Here is a 21778-nt window from a genome sequence, read left to right as displayed (position 1 = left end):
AAAATTTCAAGAGTTTTTGAGTACCTTTTGCAAAGAATAAGAAGAAAGAAAGAAAGAAAGAAAGAAAGAAAGAAAGAAAGAGGAAACCTTACAGATACAATAGGGTCCTTGCAGTTTCACTGCTCGGTCCCTAATTAATAGTGACCTGACCAAATGGATATGGTAAAATCTCCAGATAAGCACTTCATTTATCATCAACATAAAACCGTCAGGCCTTCATCAAGATCAGAGCTATTAAGACAAAATCTGTGTCACACATCTGATGGTGATGAAATAATCACATTCCACTGTTAGGATAAAGAAAACCATAAATCTTTAAAGCAGTGAAAACACATCTATCAACATTACAAATGTATGCAAAACACATGCAAAATGAGACTAAACCGTATACATCATCGATTCTTTAGTCTCTACGGGAGACAAAACATACAACTCTTTACCTCTTGGAGAAAGTATCGCTTTCTCAATCCCAATATATCTTAAAGAAGAAGTGGTGTGATTAAATTCAACAAATGTGCTGCTGCTGGATTATTAATGTTTTTGCCTCTTAAAGTGTGCCTACGTTCATCTTTTTTAATCCTCTAAATCACATGTAGGACTTTCACTCGGAGAAGGGGGTTTTTGTGGTTACTTTGTTACGTTTACAGTAATCAGCGGCTCATTACAATCCTGGCTACACTGTTCAACTAAAAAGCCCCAAGATTACCCATTGCACTATTATAAACACCAGTTAAAATGCTAATGCCGTTATACATGTAGGTGAGGACAAGTATGCGCTTTAAAGAGAAAAACACGTTTGGTCCGCTGAGAACAGTTCCATCTAATGAATGCCTTAGATGACTCTGTTCTATAAGTGGAGTTTTTGAGTTACACTGGCTCTGCTGTAAAAGAGATAAGCCAATTGAGTTGTTCCACCCACCCAGCATGCCTCACACGCACACACGCACACACGCACACACGCACACACACACACACACACTAAAAACTCTGCATGATTAACATCTGCAGAGAGGGAGCTAACTGCTGCACAGCTGAGAATATTTTAGAGGCACGCTTTCCCCCACAAGCTGCAAACACATGACGAAGCACAAGGTGCAATACACTCTCTCTCACACACACACACACACACACACACACACACACACAGCCAGTCATGTACTGCCTTTGAACAATAGCTCTGATACGTCCATCTATGTGAAATGTCAGCTAATGTTTAATGTCATTAGTCCTCATTGTGGACAAACGTGCTTTGTTTTAAATACCATGTGAGAAAGACGCCCTGTGGTCAGAAAACTGCGTGTGTGTGTGTGTGTGTGTGTGTGTGTGTGTGTGTGATGTAGCCACAGCTTTTCTCTCCTCCCTGTGGAGCGGCTGCCATTCAGCTTCTGTCTCCCTCTGGCCGGGCCACTAACCTTTCAGAAAGGCCACCGGCACTGACTGGCCTGCCCCCCACCCTTTCCTTTCTTCCTACCTTCTCCTCCTTTCCGTCCGAACCCCCAGCTCTTGGTTTCCACCTCATGTCTTTCTTCACATTGCCCCCGCCCTGACCTTTTTCTCTCACATTTTCTCCTTTACCTTCATACTTAAGTGTCTTCCTGCCTGTCAGCTCTCACTCCCCTCTGACCTTTCATTCTCTCCCCTTCCGCATCCTCTCCTGGCTATTACCCAAATACACATGAAAACACACCTAACACAAGTAACAAAAGGACTGATATTAAAAAAATAATTAAATAAATAGACGGGAGAGTTTCAGTTTTGTGTTTAGAGGTGAGGGTGTAAGTTAAAATGTGTTCCTTAGCAAGGTGAAGGTGTTGGAGTGCTTTCCTGATTACAAAGACAGGTGTCCAGCACTATCTCCAGATACCTTAATAAGTTGACCTGCCCTACAAACTGAGCCTGGATACTGAGGGATACTGATTTCTCTGTCCACACAGCATAACTCCTTTGTCTTTGTAACATTGGGCTCAGATGAGTGTTCTCTAAATGTCTGGTTGGCAGCTGGCTGCTGGTAACTGGTCAAAGCAGTGGTGTGGATCAGGTGAGAAAAGCAGAGGCATCTGCATATAATAATAATAATAATAATAATAATAATAATAATAATAATAATACATTTTATTTATAACGCACTTTACATTTACAACAAAATCTCAAAGTGCTACAGTGGGAGAAAAGACAAATATTAAAGGGATAATCCGGAGTAAAATGCACTTTAGATCAATTTACGGGGTGTTGGGAGTACATACGTTGAGTTGGTGAAGTTGGTTTGATATTGGTTTAAAAAAAAAAAAGACACCTTATTTCCTTATTGTGAATATCTGTCGAATATCTAATATCAAACCAACTTCACCACGGTCTGTAGCGGCAGCTGCAGCAGACACATTTCCTGAAAGATACTGGCTTGATTAAATTCATTCTGGACTCTCTATCCGACCACATGAAGACCTCGGGACACTTCGGTTTGGCTTTAGGGACCCTCTACTCACTACCACGTAAGTGTTATGTTGTTTAGAGCTGTAGAAGAGGTATAAAAATAGCGTTTTGTAGCGGTGACATGATATGCCCCTCTGACTTCCAGGCTAACGACTTTTGGCTAAAAACGGTCAAATCGAAATTCTCAAAACACATCCGAATGACATGATTTTGATGTCAACTCAACGTATGTACTCCCAATCATCCCGTAAATTGATCTAAATTGCATTTTACTCCGGATTATCCCTTTAAGATCAAAAGCAGGGACAGTAAAATGCAAATAAAATACACAAATAAAAGTAGTGAGTCCTTTAAATGCAAAAACGAAATGAAAACAGGACGGAGTATTTAAAGGGAGATCATTAAAAACATTGGGTAAAAAGAAAGGTTAAAAAAAATTTAAAATATAATAAAATAGCTTACTCACGTCACTATTACATGGGAAATTGTTAGTGTAAAGAGAGAAAAGATTGGGAGAGAAAATGCAGCCTTAGGTGAAGTCTACTGGATATAAAACCATTCAAAAATACCTGTTGTTGTCTGTCATGCCTGGGATATCCCAGGATTAAAGCGTCTGCCAAATGCATAAACATGCAAAAATTCACATTCAAACATAGGATGAAGCAGAAGATCTAACCTCCGATGCTGTGTACAGAAGATACACACCATGTCCCACACACCATTGTGGCATCAACATTGGCTGCGTGACAAACAAGGTCTGCCGTCATCCGGTTCAAATCATCCTGAATAAGCAGCAGTGAACAGAGTCACCACTGGGCACAAGTGCACACGTTGAGCCTCTTAGTGCATCTCACAAATATCTGTGAGTTATGTAACAGCACACAACAACCCCGCGGACTGGTGGTGCATAAAGGACATCGCTCACTGCCTTATCACACTCTCACATTGGCCCTTACGTTGCTCGTGGTAATGACGGGATTGAAGGTCACAAGAGGTGAGAGCCATCAGTCAGGCAAAGATTTAATCCAGAAGACTGATGGAGACGGGATATCTGGAAAGGAACCAACGCCATATTTTGCTTCATATTCTCTCTTCCATATTTCCTCTCTAACCATCATCATTATGATCACCATCATCTCTGTCTTCTGCAGTCAGCTCTTCAGTGCATAAAAAGGCCCGTGGAGTCATTCTCCCTTTTTAGCCTTTAGCCTGTACAAACCTGCCCATTTTACATACCCACACCTCAAGTGTTTGGCTTCAAGTAATTCAGTGTGAAGGCTGACAAGGAGTCAGCGCTGAGAACTGCTAATAATGATCCATTAAAGGAAAAGGTGAGCTGGCTTCAATATGAGCACTTAGCTGCTGGACCAAGTCAGAAATAGTGTAAATAGCACTTAAACCTCACGCATATCGGCAACATTCACATTCATGTAGTATTAAGATGCACTTAATGCCACAGAGAAGAAAATTTCATACTCATACATACAAGCAGCCATCAGTTCCTGCACCCATTGAAGTACTTCAGAAATCCGGTTTTAACTGGATGGGCGCATGCACAGTAAACATTATGAGCTACATGCACATACAGAGCGCTCCTGTATGGATTTACTGAGTGCACAAATAGGCAGCAACAAAAAGAGGCCACAAAAACAGGCACTGCTCTCTCAACTGCGTCACTAATATTTGGGCTCTTCTTTTAATTTGAACAAGTAAAGATGGAAAAAATGTTTGCTGTTTGTTCATTTGCTATTAGTCACACCCCTTTCGAAATTTGTTGTACATGTCAAGACTTCTATGCGGGTCAAATTCTATCACCAGAACTTATGCCAGCTGCCAGTTTGAGAGATAAAACACAAAAACTTACTCTGAAAAAAAAAAATAATAAAAATGGAGATGCTGCCAAACATTCTCCAGCCCAAGAATCCCCGTCCTTCAGCCGTCGTACAGCCACCGGGACCATGATGGAGCCATCCAAGCTCGGAGCTGTGCTGTGGACCTCACTATGGTCCCTGCAGCCATGCGTCTGCCAGCACATGTATGTGCAGCATGTCGATGGGAATTTAACATCTAATCAACCAGAGATGCGTATTTTTTTAATGTTAGCCAGATTATGTGACTTTTCGGTCTTTTGTGAATACAGAATTAGTGATATTTCCACTGTCAATTTAGAAGAAAATTGTATTGTGTATAGTCTTCTTCCTCCCTGAAAACCACAAATGAGACTTTTTTTTTCTTGCAACACCAGGTATGATGAAAAATGTGTTTTTATTTTTTTATTATTATTTTCTAGATAAGGAAATGGTACATGGAGTATACTTATATAGTGCTTTTCTAGTGTTGTCGCTTCTCAAGAATGAAGGCTAAAAAAAACTACACTTCGGATTTTCTGTTGGGAAACTAGAAAATTGTGACACCTTATACACACAATTTAAATTTTTTTAATAAATAATAAATAATAATAAAAAATATATATATATATATTTTTTTTTTTAATTTTATTTTATTTATTTCGTCATTTTTTTATTATTAGTTAGTAGTATTTTTATTAGAATTGGTATTGTTGTTGATGTTGATATACAATCATTGTAAATATTAATAAATTTTTGAGCTACTTGACTAATTTGAATTTCCCCCATTGGGGGATGACTAAAGTATTTTTCTATTCTATTTCTATTAAAAAAAAACACTGAGAAAGAAGGACTAAAGTTTAATTTGCTTAACCAGATATATAATGAAACAGAAGCATTTTATAGACGATATGGAAAAATGGATCCTGTGATTTTACATTCACAATTTAGAAAAAAAGTACATATTTTACCTTGATATATTCACATACATTTTTTTTCTGAATTCCCTATCCACACAGAGTGAACCCTAAAATCCATCTCGAATATCAGTTGATGCGAGGAAACAAGGCAGCGCTCTCATGTGTTGCTCTGCTTTTATTTCTCGCCAATGATTGTTCTGCACAAGCCTGAGCAGCCAGTGACAGCTGTCAAGCAGTGGTAATCACATTAGCTGCTGTGGGGAAATCACAACTCTGAATCACCCAGCAGAAACACTACACACACAGCTCAGAACTATGTTTTGCGCGGCTCCGCTATGTTGCTTGTATCTTCAAAGAAAGCCTTGGCAACAGTACGTGTGAATCTTTCATCGCAATCTCCAATGCCAATAAAAAAAAAAAAAAAAAAAACGTCTCAGCATATGCCACACTGCATGGCACATTTCCCAGTGCCAGCATACCGCTCCACACACAGCCAAAAGACACAACAGGGACAAAGCTTCTTGACTTACCCAAGGATTGTTATGAGGTGTTAAGGAGGCAGGCAGAGCAGGAGGAGGATGGCTGCTTCTTTCACAGGCTTTGCCCAGGGTGAAGGCAGCAGTGTTTCTTGTGTGAGCGCCGCTAAACAGCCCTCCCCTCTTTGCTTTCTCTCTCCCGGTCTGCCTGCGCCATTTCTGCTCCAGTATTATCAAACTGACGCGTCAACGTGGCGCGGCAGCCTGAGGAATAAGCCCACAAGTTTCCCCTCTAAAGATGAACTGAACAAGGAAAGAGCTTTTCATCCTTTCTCAAGCTTAATTCAAAGGCACAAACAGAGCAGGATGTTCTCATCCATACACACACACCAAAGGGAGACATCGAGGGACTCAACTTTTTCCATTTTCATGGAAATGTGACCCACACAAGAAAAGCAGAATTTGACACTTTCTTGAGGTTATTTCACAAATTTTGAGATATCACTACGTAGAACACTTAGCAGCAGAGATGGGGACTCAAGTCACTGTGACTTGGACTCGAGTCGACTGGAGTCGCTGTTTTGATGACTTGTGACTTGACTTGACAAAAAATAAAAGACTTGAGATTCGACTCGGACTTGAAAGTTAAAGACTCGGCACTTGACTTGACTTGACTTGAGACACGATCACTTGAGTGTTAAGCATCTAGCATAACTTCGAATTTTGTTCGTCATTTGAAGACCCATTCTGACCAGTAAGTGCTTGTCAAATTAGCTAATATTATCCTGTTAGCGTAGTCGGTAGTTAGCTAACGTTAGCTTGATATGATACGGGGTGGACAGGTTGGACACATTGGCCAATGATGTTTACTGACAGTTACTTATATCTTGTCTTTTCACTTTATTAAGATCAGATTCTGCAGGTAAAAGTGCTATAATAAGGTGACTTGACTTTGACTTGCCCAAGAAAAAATTACTTGGGACTTACTTGAGACTTGAAAGCTAAGACTTGAGACTTACTTGAGACTTGCACATGTGTGACTTGGTCCCATCTCTGCTTAGCAGCAACGAGAAGTACCGCAGTGGAAACAAGATTTGGACTTTCAAGACTTCTTTCCACAATTTAACTGAAAACATCGATTTTTCATTGGCCTCGTTCTGCCACTTATGTATTGTGTGACCTTCTTCTCAAACAGCCGCCTTTTAGCACATCAGACACACACAAACACGATGATTCAGTTGTGAGTCAGTTCGTCAAAAAGCGAACCGTCAGAGGTGGTCATCAGGACCGCTGGGAGTCTCCTTCTATCTGTTTACATTGGACGGCACACGACCTTACAGTTACACCATCAAAACGCACGAGCATGGAGCATCCAAGGCGAACACTGGAATTGTGTTGCTTTTTGGAGTTCATGTAAACGAAACAACAAGTGACTTGGAGTGAAGTTCTTTTGTCTTTCACGTGTCACATCATCATCACTCATTTACATACACTGGAACAAATGCCCCTCCAAAAATAAGTAAGAAAAACAACTGTAGGAGCTATTTGTTATTTTGTATATTTGGCTCACTTATTATTTAGTTATCTTTTGGGGGTTTAGTTTGGGGAATAAACCTTTTTTGGTTGTTTATGATATTTAGTATTGTTTGAGTTAATTTGGGTATTTAATTATGCTTTTATTTTGAAAGCACGGGTTAGCTGGGGCGCACTGGGAGAGTTTATTTAGATGAGCAGGCAGTCACAGGTGAGCAGGCACCTGGGAGGGCAAATAGTTTTTTTTTACCAGGGCAAGAGAGGCGGCAAAGGCCATTGTTCTTTGTTTGTTTGCCTGTGTTTGGAGAAATAAACCTAAAGAAACCTAATTTTTTGCTTGGACAATGGACTCAATTTACCTGCGTAAATTCACTCCCTAGGTGTCTCAGTGGCCGTTTGATTTCATTTAGTTTATTATGGTTTTGACATTTGTTTTAGTTTTGATTATTGACACAAGAGGACGAATAGCCACTACAACAACAAATACGAGACTTTTTTGCTTGAAATAAGCAAATAAATCTGCCATTGGAACTAGTGAAAATTGGCTTGTCAAGATTTCTTGAAATAAGATGTGATTTTTAGGACTTTTGAGATAAAAGTGATCTTGAAATTAGCTTAAAAACCTCTTCAAATGTCAAAAAAAGCTTGTTTCATCTGATATGTGACTCAAAACAATTTGTTTTCAAGACTTTTTCATTTAACAAGATATTTCAGATGTATCGTCTTCAAACAAGTCCCTATATGTGGCTGAAATACTACTTGTTAGGCAGTTGTGTCTTATATTAAGTGTAATGAGATATTTTGACTAGAAATGAGACAAATATACTTGGTAAGACTTTGATTTTTTTTCCAGTGTACAAAGATAATTAGAAGATTAGAAGATGCCAACTCAGATGTGGAGTTTTTGGGGTTTTATGACGTTAGCTGGAAGTTAACACTCAGTTGTCTCTCAAACACCTTTTTCTTTTATGAAGCAAGACGCACTTCTCTGGGTGGTGATCCGACTTTGATGCCACATCTCCTGATCTGACCCAGCACTTATTTCTCCAGCCCGAGCATCCTTTTTTCTTTTAGCTGGGATCATTTCCTAAATGTTCCTTTATGCTGTTTCCGCCACTGAGCTATTTCTAGAACAGCCACGGGTGTGAAGCTTTCGCAGTTCAAAGAACGTGTCACTCCTTAAAATCTGTTTGCTCCGAGCTGAAACCTTTCCAACAAATAAAGGAGGTAACCCTCCACTTCCACACCGTTTGTCAGATCACAGAGCCTGTAGTGGATATGAAGGCTCAACATTAACATTCTTTTAAGTGACTTTGTGTTGACATGTTGTAGTGTGTCTATGCTATTTCAAAGGCTTCTCTTCACTACTCAGTGTAACAGTCAAATGAGAGTTTGACTGTGATCAAAGGAGGCCCATGTGGGAACAGTAACATCATCATATTCTGATACAGCAACTTGCTCTGAGTAGAAATAAACGCTATAATATAATCTTTGTCATCCACCACAACCACCTGCTCACAACGCTCCAGTCTATGAATTTGAAGTCCCTCAAACGCAGGCGGTTTATATGCTTTATTCATGTCTCACTTTAATAAAACATAGTAAAACCATTTACTCTACATGCCGCGATTATGGTAGTGGAAAACTTGTATGTGCTCACATGAAAGAAAATTGTAAATGCTAAACCTGATGTTAGGTTTTAACGGGATAGTTCGCCTCTTTTGACATGAAGCTGTATGACATCCCATATTAGCAATATCATTTATTAAATTTGACTTACCCCCTGCTGCGTCCTGTGAGCCGAGTTTTGTAGCAAACCCTAGCAAACTAGCCGGACTACCTTCGTCAACGCCAAAACGAGGCTGGAACTCGGCTCACAGGACGCAGCAGGGGGTAAGTCAATGTTCATAAATGATATTGCTACTATGGGATGTCATACAGCTTCATGTCAAAAGAGGCGAACTATCCCTTTAAAGAGCCACTATGCTGTTTTTACTCATGCTACTGACAGAGGTGATCTGCTTTGGTTGCTGGGTTGAAGGCACAAAGGACGAAGAGATGGCTGCTATCACAGCTGAAAAGCTGACTGTAAATGGCCTCAATACGTATAAGAAGTAGAGACGGTAATACTAGAATAAGACCTCAAAAGATGAGTTAAGAGAAGATATCTAGGATACAGAACAAGAACAAAACTGAGAAAAGGGGGGAGGAAGGACGCAGCAGGAATATGGCGCTGGAACAACTCTAACACCATTCTACTGAAATGCAGACTCCGGGCAGACAGAGACTGCAGACGGAGGGATTACAGTGATGGATGAGGGATTACAGTGCTTGTTAACAACCGATGATGTAATCCTGGACATGCCACTGAGAAGGAGTGTCTCACCACCCCAAGATCTTGAACATATCTCTGCTACACTTCAACTTTCTACACGTTTGTCAGCTTATTTCTATTATATTTTGGTATGTTATATATCTATAACAAAAGCATATCTTTAATAATTCAATAATAAAATCCAACACAGCTGACAAAGTCTTACAGTACGTCATATATCGTTTCAGCTCTTTTTTTTTTTTCTCCCCTCTCACACCTGCAATGTCTTGACATTAGGTTGCTTTACTTCTCTCTTTTTAACTCTTTACATTTGGACCCCCACTTGACGCTGATTACTGAAAGACTTTGACTTTATCATTATTTGTGACAAAATGCATCTACATAATCTACTGAAGGAGACAGGAGATGAGAGCACGTGAACACATAGTCCGTGTTCGAAACCGCATACTACATACTTGCAAACTGCATACTTCCATTCAGCATACTGCATACTCATTGATCAGGCAGTATGCAGAGCGTTTACCCACAATGCATTTCGCTCCTGCCTGAGCCGAAATCAGCCGGCCTGAAGCTGATTTCGCTTAAGCTCTAAACTTTGTAAACTTTAGCAACATTTGAAACATTTTCAAGTGAGAAAGTAGTCGTTTAGATCCCCAACATGTTGAAAATCTGACAAAATACCGGCTATTTACAATTTTGTTCCCACGAATTCAGCGCTACTAAAGCTAGCCGAAGTGAGCAACGCACTTCCGGTTATTTTCACAAAATAAAAATACCCGTTGCCTTTTATCATAGGGAAAGCCATTACGATACAATTGGTGGTTTTGTTTTGAAAACAGGAAGTGAACCTACCCTAGTTGTAGCTAGCTTGTAACTGCCGTTTTGACAGGAAATGACGATCGGCGACGTCAAGTTACGTTGCATCTTGGGTAGTTTGAGTATGAGTAGTAATCTCATGATGCATACCCAACATTTCGGCGAATCTAGTATGCATCCGGGAACTTAAAAAAAGTTAAAGTTAGTATGAGTAGTAGGAGTAGTAGGAGAAGTATGCGGTTTCGAACACAGCCATAGTCTTGGGTGAGGTTTCAACTCCTCTGTTCAGAGACCAAAATAGTTTCATTTTTTTGGGTCAAAGTACGTTGTGTTTTCCTGCATCCATTTCTTCAAAAAGGCAATAAAAGCAAGCTCTTAAGGGACAATAAAAAAAAAACGTTGCACTTGGTCAGAGGTCAGTCTCATATAATGACTTTGGGTCCTTTGCAGAGTGCCATGCACTTAGGCAACCGCAGTATTACAAAGGATGGTGCACGTGCAGTGCATAAAGGAAATAAAGGCCCGAGCCAGTGTCATGCAGCAGGGGGACATGGAGAGTGAAAACGCGCTAACAGAGATATTGGTGTTTCGGTGTACATGAAGAGCTGGTGGTACGTGTGTGTCTGTGTGGAGGGACAAAGAGGGCATCAGAAAATTCTCACAGGAGCACTCAAACACATTTGCAGCTCTGCTAAAAGGGCTTCCATTTTTTATGCCCCGTTTTTCTAAGGAATAACAATTCCTGCAAGGCAAACTAATGGTACCATTAAATAGTGACAAGCAGACATGACATGAACTGCCACCTCCTGAAACTTTCATCATTTTGACACAAAAAAGTAAAAGTTCCCCCTCCAAATCAGTCTGATTGTCATTTTAAGGTCCCATGGCATGTTTTTTCATGTTTTCTGGCATATCTGCAGGGTTAATGCAATGTATTATCACAAAAAAAAGAGGTATACGCTGTATGCATTGTATAGGTATAGAAATCTTAACATCGAAAAGAGACAGTTATCTACTTTCTCAAAGTTTTGATGAGGCATCAGTGCAGTATCTAGAAAGCAACTCTCTGGAAACAGTAGTCTCACACACAGGAATCTCACCAGATTATCTAACACCAGTGCCCTATACTTCTAAAATAGGTTCAATATACCCAGGTTATCTTTAGGTGATCTAATTTAACTAACCCTAACAATGGAGATATTGCAAGGCAAGTACTATGATGATGGTTATCAACTCGGTAAGTCAGTCCAGGTTTTTCTGACCTGGATATGCACACCTTCATGTAAAACAGGTGGAGTTGACATCTGCTGACCAATCACACTCTATAATTCCATCAGACCGAAAATCAGCAGCTTGCTGCAGCCAAAGAAGGAAGGAAAGAGAGAATGCCGACTGTGTGAGGGCATAATTCAAAAAGCTGATCGATAGCACTGCCATGTCATTATAGCATGAGTAGATATGATCAATATGAGATGGTGTATTTCATTAAACGAATGTAATACTGGTATAATCATGTCAATTCAAAATCTTTACAAGTCATCAGGAACAAGCTTTAATTTTAAAAATTTTAGGCCACAGTAACATTCCCTTTGGCTGACACATCCCTAATAAAGATGATTCTGAGTCAAACAGTCATCAATCTTTGACTCCAAATGGAGTTGGACAGAGACTCACAGTAATGCAGACATCTATCTTATCTATCTATCTATCTATCTATCTATCTATCTATCTATCTATCTATCTATCTACCTATCTATCTATGAGAACTGATTGGTCGCGAGACTATGCATTTACATGTGTTGATTTGTTATCTCAAAATCGAATCTGCTCCGAGGCAGGTTCGGTTTACAGTAAGGCAAGGCAAGGCATCTTTATTTATATAGCGCATTTCATACCACAGGCAACTCAATGTGCTTTACATAAAGACAAGGCATTTAAAAGATAAAAATTAAAACACAGTTTAAAGCAATCAAAGAAGAGGGGGGAAAAGAAAAATATAAAAAATAATCATTAATTAATTAAATTAAGAGTGAAGAGTGCAGATAAAATACTTTCAGGTGTCATATGCACAGCTAAATAGAACTGTTTTCAGCCTGGATTTAAACATTGTCAGAGTTGAGGCCTGTCTCACATCTTCTGGAAGACTGTTCCAGATTTTAGGAGCATAAAACTGAAACGCAGCCTCACCTTGTTTAGTCCTGACTCTGGGCACCAGCAGGAGACCCCTCCCTGAGGTTCTCAGATATATATAAGTTGGCATGGTGATACACCCTGGTAAGAAGTGAATCGGCTTCATGAGACTGAACCTGAAGTCACCGTGCTAAGCCACTAATCCTGCTTTGGAGTACAGGCGCTGGTGGATCTTAAACACAGGTAATAAGGGTATTCACTAAAAAGATGTCTGGGTTTGATCTTTGTTGGGTGTGATTCTGAATCAAACATGTACGGCTGGATTTGAGTTTCTGCTAGTGCTTGTTCATGAGTCACCAACATCCTCTGCCCTGCCGCCACGAGAAACCTCCAGTAATTCGACCAATCAGAAGGTTTTTTCCTCCACTTGTCCAGGTCTCAGGGCTTCGACCAGGAGAAAGAAAACCGGCGGTCAGCAGAGACTCTGTGGATTGATTTTGTGTGCTGTAAAGAGTTCAGGACCAGTGCCAAGACCTGTCTTAATTTCACCTGGTACTTTTACCAGAGATAGCTTGAAATACACTTGAGATACACAGATACACTGCTGTGGCTTGCAGGTCTTTTAAGTTCCATATTAAAACATAGCTGCATATTACTGCAAAACAACCAATCAAAACATTTTTTTTATATGTCATTCATAAAATACAAAAGAACAAGTTTGATTATATTTTCCTCAGTTCAAAGTGATGTGTTTAATTAAAGGGATAGTTCACCTCTTTTAACATGAAGCTGTATGACATCCCATATTAGCAATATCATTTATGAACTGTCACACCCACGGGACTCTGCCCATGTTTTTAGTTTTATGTTTTAGGTTACGTTTTGGTTTTCAGTTCATGTCTTGGTTTTGAGCTCTTGTTTTTAGTCTTGTCATTGTTTTTCCCCTCACTCTGGTCATTAGTTCATTCCCATCATTAGTTCATTCAGTGCACCTGTTAGTCATTGTCACCAGCTGCACCCTGTCTCCAATCAGTCCCAGCCCTCTATTTAGTTTCCAGTCTCCCCCGTCAGATCCTTACCTACGTTCCTACCCATGTTACCCGTCTTCACCCCCGCATGACTTGCTACGTCAGCTTTTGAAGCGAAGTATTTATTCCATGCCATGTCAAGTGATTTTGTTTTGTTTTGGTTACAGTTTAGTTTTTGATTCCGGCTTAGCTGCGCTTTTGTTTGAATTTATTTATTTTTTTAAATCGAACTACTTTCGTCAACTAGTGATGGCAAAATGAGGCTTTGTGAACCAATGAGGCTTTCCAGCCCAAAGGTTCGCCAAAAGGTTCATTACCCGAAGCCTCATCGAAACGTTCTCTCTAGTGACACCTGCTGTGCAAAAGGAATAGATGACAGACTAAATTAACCCTGAGTTAGAGCATCCTGCAATATAAAATAAACAATTGTTGTCACTGTGTCTCAATGAAAATAAATGTGTGAAAACTGCATATATGGAAGTATTATTGAGTGCTATGGTGTTGATCACTCAAATGAAATATATCAATGATGTACACTGACTACAGTGCTAATGGAACTGGGAGTATGAAAGTGCTTATGGGACCGGGAGTCAGGAATAAACTGCAACCGAGCAGTATGGGCAACAAGACAAACATAAGTTATTGGTTTTTTATTTAAAAAATGTGTGTCAATAACGTTGCGGTTTAATATGCCCAGGAGAAAAAAGAGCGACAACAACTACCGATAACTGTTCTTCTCTCGAAAAAACACACCTGCACCGCGGGCTTTAGAAGAAAAAAAACGCTACAGAGTCAGGATGCAGCGGCTCAATCAGAAGAGCAATGAAATGCACGCGAGTCACTATTTGTCCTACTGTAGCCTACTTTGATTTTTTTTTCATAATCATTTTTCATTTTCTCCCGTTCTAATCCAATGACTCGGGTCGCGGTGCTGATCTCCGCAATTTGAAGCCTTCAGTTCGTATTGATTCAAATTATTATTTTACAGTAGGCCTACAGTAGTTATTTGTAAAAAAAAAAAAAAGGTTACTACTTCACGGATTTCGCCTATCACGGGTTCTTTTTGGAACGTAACCCCCGCGAAAAACGAGGGTTCACTGTATATCCTATATAACTATTCTAACACTATTCTAACCTAATTACGATATATTCTAATGCAGTATAATAATAATAATAGATGATATGACTGATATAATAACTGAACTTAACCACTAACTCTGATACAAGTGCCGCAAGGTTCAAACCCTTTTTATGCGATAGTGACGCTCAAAATGAATCAGTGACGTGTACACTGAATCCGAGGCCTCGTTTGTCATCAGTCACGTGATTTTTATGGAAACGATACAAGCCTCGAACCAACGCTTCATCTGGCTCGCCCCTTTTTGCTCGACACATGCTCCGAGGCCTCGCTTCAAACGCCACATCACTATCGTCAACACCAAAACTCAGCTGGAACTCGGCTCACAGGACGCAGCAGGGGGTAAGTCAATGTTCATAAATGATATTGCTAGTACGGGATGTCATACAGCTTCATGTCAAAAGAGGCGAACTATCCCTTTAAGTGATTGGGGGTCCAGTCTTAAAATTCCTTGCTTTCATCGACACGCTCCAGCTGCATGGTGACATGGACCAACAGTTAATGAGTCTGGTTTTGAGCAGGTGCTGCATTCAGCCTGTAGATCTATATTACCTGCATATGGGGCGTAACCCATTACAATCTGATACAACTAAGACATGCTTATATTTTTCAAGCTTAAAGAGACGTGTGTGTGATGACCCCTCCACTGGATGTTGCCTTCAGGTTTGTTTTGCAGATGCTGGAAGGTGATTAGTGGCGTAAACTGCACCTGGGCCCGGCGTGCTCTAAGATAATTCACAATCTGCAGCCCAGCGTCCCCCAGGTTAGACGGGGGGAGATCATTTTGCGATTGATGGGTTCAGCTTGTTGTTTTGCGTTGCCTGCTACATAAACATCCAAGCATCCATTTTTGTTTCTTTATTACACTACTGACACTAACTTCGACATGTTAAGAGTTATTTTTGTGAATAAACTAATTTTTTTTTTTTTTTTTTTTTTTTTTTCCAAGACTCCTACTTGTGTTGCCTTTCATGTGACATGCAGTCTTGAACCAGCAATGTCACATAAAAATATATAATCCACTCAGTTCTATCTTTTAGAAAATACTGACATGAAGACCATAGCTACCATGTCCCATAAAAGCTTCAGGTTTAACCTCTCAAATGTGTGTTTTTTTTTTTTTTTTAACTCTTTTCAGTTTGAGAAATAAAATGTTTTAGTAGACGGCTTGAATTATTTTAGAAAAATCTTAGATTTCAGATGTGTTTAGCAAACAAAACCTTCAGTTGTAATATGTTTGGTGGTGGGGGGGGGGGGGGGAAATCAGGAATATCATTTCAACATGGGACGTATATTTGGAATGTTTAAAAATGTGAAACTTGTGTCGACCCATTTTGTTCAGCTGCATTCTCACAGTGTCAGAGAATAGTCACCCTGCAAAGATACATTTTGTTGAGTGATAAAAATGAATGCTTTTATGTTTGTGCTGACAGGAGGAGCCACAGCCGCCAGAGCAAAAAGGCAGAAACTGTAAGACTTCAGCTGTGAGACAATAAATATTTTCCACTAAATCTGTGAGATGTCACAATACTTTGTGATATACTTTTTTACTGGTGTACATTGTAGCTGTCAGAACACAAAAATTGAACATTAAATTAGCTTGAAAGTAAGGTTGGCACATCCTCAATCTGAGTGCACCTTAATGTGTACACACTGCAGTGCACCTGCTGCCCTTTCAGGGCTCGGCTCTGAGCTTCAGACTTCTGACACGAGGTGAGAAAGCAGATGATTCACTCTCTGCTTGAGTTCTTCACACACAGTAACTGTATTTCAGGACTGTCATGTTTAACTGTTGTTACCAAGACAACAGGTGAAACGTCCTCTATGCTCATCGATGTGTGCACAAGAGTCAAAGGAGGACGGTAGCTGAGTTTACCCATGTGAGAAACTATTCTACCAGGATTTTTAAGGATGCTATGCAGTATTTTCCGCATTAGGATTTTGGTGGCCTGACTGTAACTATGAAGAGTTAAGATTAGATTCTGTTTAGAGCCACCAACAATGATAAAGCACCTGTGTTCTAGAACGATTCCTTAGCTGTTTATCATACAGTAAGATGAGAGGCACCTAAAGATTTTACATGGAGGTTGGTTAATAAATACTACCAAACCACTTTCACTGAATCCTGTCAAGAAAATGTGCAGGTGGTATAAATTGATGGACCCAACTAGGAAGCTGGTGTTTTTTTTTTTTTTTTAGGCTTGTCTTATTGCATAGCTGTATCAGGATCAACCCTGTCTGAACAGCCAGCTAGTATGAGGCATCGAGTCCTTTGTGTCAGGCCTAGTTAAAGTTTTATCAGTCCAGGAGAAGTCATTTACACTAACACACCTCCCTTACTGCCTGGTGTTCAAACGAGAAACAACCTGTGAAACAAAGACGACCACAACCTGCCACAGAGGTTAATCTATACCAGAGATGGGGACTCAAGTCGACTCGAGTTGCTGCTTTGATGACTTGTGACTTGACAAAAAATAAAAGACTTGAGACTCGACTCGGACTTGGAAGTTAAAGACTCGACACTTGACTTGAGATACGATGACTTGAATTACTTGAGTGTTAAGCATCTAGCATAACTTCGAACTTTGTTCGTCATTTGAAGATCCATTCTGACCAGTAAGTGCTTGTCAAATTGGCTAATATTATCCTGTTAGCCTAGTCGGTAGTTAGCTAACGTTAGCTTGATATGATACGGGGTGGACAGGTTGGACACATTGGCCAATGATGTTTACTGACAGTTACTTATATCTTGTCTTTTCACTTTTTTAAGATCAGATTCTGAAGGTAAAATTGCAATAATAAGGTGACTTGACTTGACTTGCCCAAGAAAAAATTACTTGGGACTTACTTGAGACTTGAAAGCTAAGACTTGGGACTTACTTGAGACTTGCACATGTGTGACTTTGTCCCATCTCTGATCTATACTATCAACTTTTAATTGCAGTTAAGATGTAAACACAGAGGGTTACTTCTTTTACCCCTCATCTAATCAGTCAGACCTGATAATGATAAGACTAGTAAGCCTCTGGAGAACGTATTATCTCCTTGGACAAAACATGGGATCTTCCCAAAACCTTCCTGCAATCCATGATCAAGGACCTACCTCTGCGTTACCTCTCATGCTCTTTGGAATTTGGACTGAAAGACTGCTCCAGGCCCCCCTGACCAATCATATTAAGAATAAAAACCAGGACTTGACACTAACCTGGCTGAGTGTATACTGATCGATGTGTATCTCATTGTGTAAACTGGTTGATGTGAATGTAGGCATGTTTTCAATGAATCTTGTCTATCTTTGCAGTTCCTTGTAAACACGAAAAGGAAATGTCAGCGTCTTAAATAGATGCTGCAGTGTTCAGTCTTTTTCAGCATGGTGTTGTTGAGTCATGTCTCCATGCTACACATAGAAATATGTTCAGATAAAGTGGAGGGATGTGTTTTTGCGCACACAGGTCTGGCAATAATAACTTGATTAAAATCTTAAATTTGATATCAACTCTTTGTCTCTTGGATATCTGGATTTTTGGACCTGTTCCGTTTTTCCTGCTCTTCTTGGAACGGTGTATGACCCAGCTTTTTAAATTGGACTTATTTTCAAGGATTTTTGGGTTTTCCTCCTACCTCGTCCTTCCTCTGCATTAACCGACCTGATCTCCAAGCCTTTCTCCAGTTCAGCCATGTCTGGTCCTGCAGCTCATCCAGAACGCTGCTGCTAGAGTTTTAACCCGGACTAAGAGATCTGAACACATCACACCAGTTTTAAAATCTTTACTCTGGCTTCCAGTCAGTCAGAGAATAGATTTTAAAAGCCTGCTGATGGTTTACAAATCCCAGAATGGTTTAGGCCCAAAATACATCTGTGATATGTTCAGAGAATATAAAGCCAGCAGAGCTCTTAGATCCAAGGACTCAGGTCAGCTGGTCCAGTCCAGAGTCCAGACTAAACATGGAGAAGCAGCATTTAGCTGTTATGCTGCCAACAAGTGGAACAAACTGCCAGTGGAGATTAAACTTTCACCAAATGTGGACATTTTTAAATCCAGGTTAAAAATATTTCTGTTCTCATGTGTCTATGCCTCAAATCTGCACGATATCTTTTAACTTATCTGGACTGTTGCTTGTTTTTAAATTCATTTAAATTATTTTATTTTTTTGTTTCTCTTTATATTCCTTTATGTGGTTTTAATGCTTCTTCCACTCCCTGCTGCAATGCTTTTATTTTATGTAAAGCACTTTGAATTGTTTTGTACAAGAAATGTGAGTCCTTCTGGGCAAATGCGTTCCACCAGTCTGGTAGTATCAGACCTTGTGGTCTCCTGTAGTCTCGTCCCATCTTTTTGCCCTGTCTTGCAGCCTTGTTTCCCTGTTGTTAGCACCAATGTACCCTCTCTGGTACCTTTTTTTTTGTCTGCATTAACTTTTTGTAATCTGCCAAGTAACTACATTAACAAGCATCTACAGCACGGCCCTATTGAGTTGACCAAAGTTGACTTCTCTGCGACCTTGTGCAGAACCATGGCTTTTCTTATTCCTCAACAGCCCTGAGCTGAGGGAAAACGTAGAGGCCCTCATTACATCCTGCAATCCAATGGTGTAGTCCAAACGTGTGGAGACGTCTAACCAACAAAGCCAACTAAATCCAGCTGGAGACACGCTGTTCAAGGATGAAAACCATCCCAACTTAGCGTGTTCACCTCTACGAGACCTAGGGGTCATCGGAGTTCAAGCCACAATGTTCCACCACCACTACACATTAGGAGGAAAGGCCTCCAAAATGCCTATGAGGTTTATGTTGAAGTACAAATCTGGTCATTTCATGTCTAAGTTACAACTTCTCATATAATTGTTCATGTGTTTTGGGGTTTTTTTGTTGCAAAAACTGATTTTAAAACTAATCAGTGTGTTTGCCCTGGTCTATAGCTGCAGACTCAAAGACTTGGAACACTTTACTGTATAAGGCAACACTGTCGGTACAGAAAGCCCCTAACTGCCCTCAGTTTGTTATAATTTGGTGTTCAGAGAAGACATAACATATCAGCCTTTTAACGCTGTCCAAAAAATACCTAACACCTGTTGTCACCTTACTTTTGACTGAAATGGCAAAGTGTGTAATCAGCATCCAGCTTGTGCACAGTTGCCTCAGAAGAAGGTTCCTGGTTCAAATCTCGGCTGGGGGCCTTCATGTGTGGAGTTTGCTACTCCAGATTCCTCCCCATCATCCAAGGTGATGGAGGACTGGTAGGTGGACTGGTAATTCTAAATTAATCCTAGAAGTGAGTGTGAGCATGCCTGGTTGTTTGTCTCTGTTGGCCCTGTGATGGACTGGCGTCCTGCCCAGAGTGTACCCCCCGCCTCTTGCTCAACGCCAGCTTAGATCGGCTCCAGCCCTCCCCCTGCAATCTTAAATTGGATTAAGCAGGTATAGAAGATCGATGGATCAAATAACAAGTAGTCTCAGGTATTTATCAGCTCTGGCTAGGCTCAGCACACCTCCATACGTAGGTGCGAATGCTAATTTTTACTGTGGATGCTTCAAAAGTTAACCCAGCTGACTTTCTCGGTTCAGAAACGCAGACATACCGACCAAACTACTCAGATTGAGGCTGAGAAACTGACAGCAACCATTTAAAGATAAAGACAGGCTAGACTAATTGATTTCACTGTCTGCGAGACAGTAAAAAATATCATGCAAACCTAATTACGTCAAAATGTATCAGAAACTGGATACAGTGTGATGCTACCCAAGCTGAAAAGCTTGTCTTCTCAAAGGTGGATGTAACATATTTTTGCGAAGACTTTTCCATCTTCCCTCCTGCTAGTCCTGCTAGCTTCAGAACCGCTAATCAGCAGCCAGAAAGTTTACTGTAGTGACACGCATGATTTTATACTTAAGTTCTCACACTGCCTTTGTGTTGCCTGGCAACAACGACAGAATCTGTTTTCTGTGTTTTCTTGACTGGGTTTCAAAGCTTGGATAGCTGAGTGGGGGAAAAAAAAAGAGGTGGTGGTAAAGGAAGAATATAGATGGACTATATAATATAGTCCTGTAAAGTCAGTCATGTGAGCATTGGTTTGCCATGACACTTAGGGCATATAAATAAGAAATAGTTATATAATTGAACATGTCTATGTAGTATATTTCTTTTCATTTAGTACAACAGAGGTTTCTATTCAATAGGTCAATGTGATTTTGCTCATTTTGCTCTCTATGTAACTGAAAATGAGTTTGCTTGATTATTTCCTCCTTTTTACACTCTCTTCTCCACTCCACTTTGGATGAATGTGTTTCCCCGCATCTGCTCGCTTGTAGCATCCTGGGAGGTGTGCAGTATTTTTAAACCCTCCTGCTACCCAGAGAGGGAAGATGTGAGCCATAGATTCATCTCCATGTGACATGTTAACAGTCCACAGGGGGATTCCAGACTCATCACCAGCTGCAAAATAAGACACTGCTAGAAATAAACGGTATTAAAATGGTTTTAAATGCCTGCTAACATATCAAATAAAGTCAGTGTTACAGCTGTTTGAAGCAGAATGTTCAGTGTTCAGTAGTTTAAAAACATTTTCACACATCACACCCACACTGTGTATCTCTTAACCCTGTACAGGATGATCCAGGAATGAACGAATGACAAATTAACATACGTTTTCCTCTGAGAGTCAAACCTCACCGACCCTCTGCCAGTCTGCTGTTACAAGTTATGCTTGGCCTGAATATTAAAGTGCAGACTTGGACTTGTTTTTTTCATATACATATGGGTCATGTTCCTGTACCTTTTAGCAGAGATGGAACCAAGTCACACATGTGCAAGTCTCAAGTCTTAGCTTTCAAGTCTCAAGTAAGTCCCAAGTAATTTTTTCTTGGGCAAGTCAAGTCAAAGTCAAGTCACCTTATTATTGCAATTTTACTGACAGAATCTGATCTTAATAAAGTGAAAAGACAAGATATAAGTAACTGTCAGTAAACATCATTGGCCAATGTGTCCAACCTGTCCACCCCTTTTCATATCAAGCTAACGTTAGCTAACTACCGACTAGGCTAACAGGATAATATTAGCTAATTTGACAAGCACTTACTGGTCAGAATGGATCTTCAAATGACAAACAAAGTTCGAAGTTATGCTA

At 40.1% G+C, this 21778-nt stretch overlaps 1 protein-coding gene across 16 annotated transcripts in view; it reads right to left on the bottom strand.

Moving 5' to 3' along the window:
- Positions 1-21778, bottom strand: part of LOC142385463 (pleckstrin homology domain-containing family A member 5-like) — a 230400-nt gene that overhangs the window by 97517 nt on the left and 111105 nt on the right. The window contains exon 1 of one of the 16 annotated variants that reach the window (XM_075472030.1): positions 5728-5831. The exons of the other annotated variants lie outside the window; for them this stretch is intronic. The gene's annotated coding sequence lies outside the window, so the exon portion shown is untranslated. Of the gene's footprint in view, positions 1-5727; positions 5832-21778 lie in introns of those variants that run through there. 16 annotated transcript variants of the gene reach the window in all.

This window comes from Odontesthes bonariensis, chromosome 8, assembly GCF_027942865.1.
Source record: "Odontesthes bonariensis isolate fOdoBon6 chromosome 8, fOdoBon6.hap1, whole genome shotgun sequence".
NCBI lineage: Eukaryota > Metazoa > Chordata > Actinopteri > Atheriniformes > Atherinopsidae > Odontesthes > Odontesthes bonariensis.
This window is presented reverse-complemented; position numbering and strand designations above follow the sequence as displayed.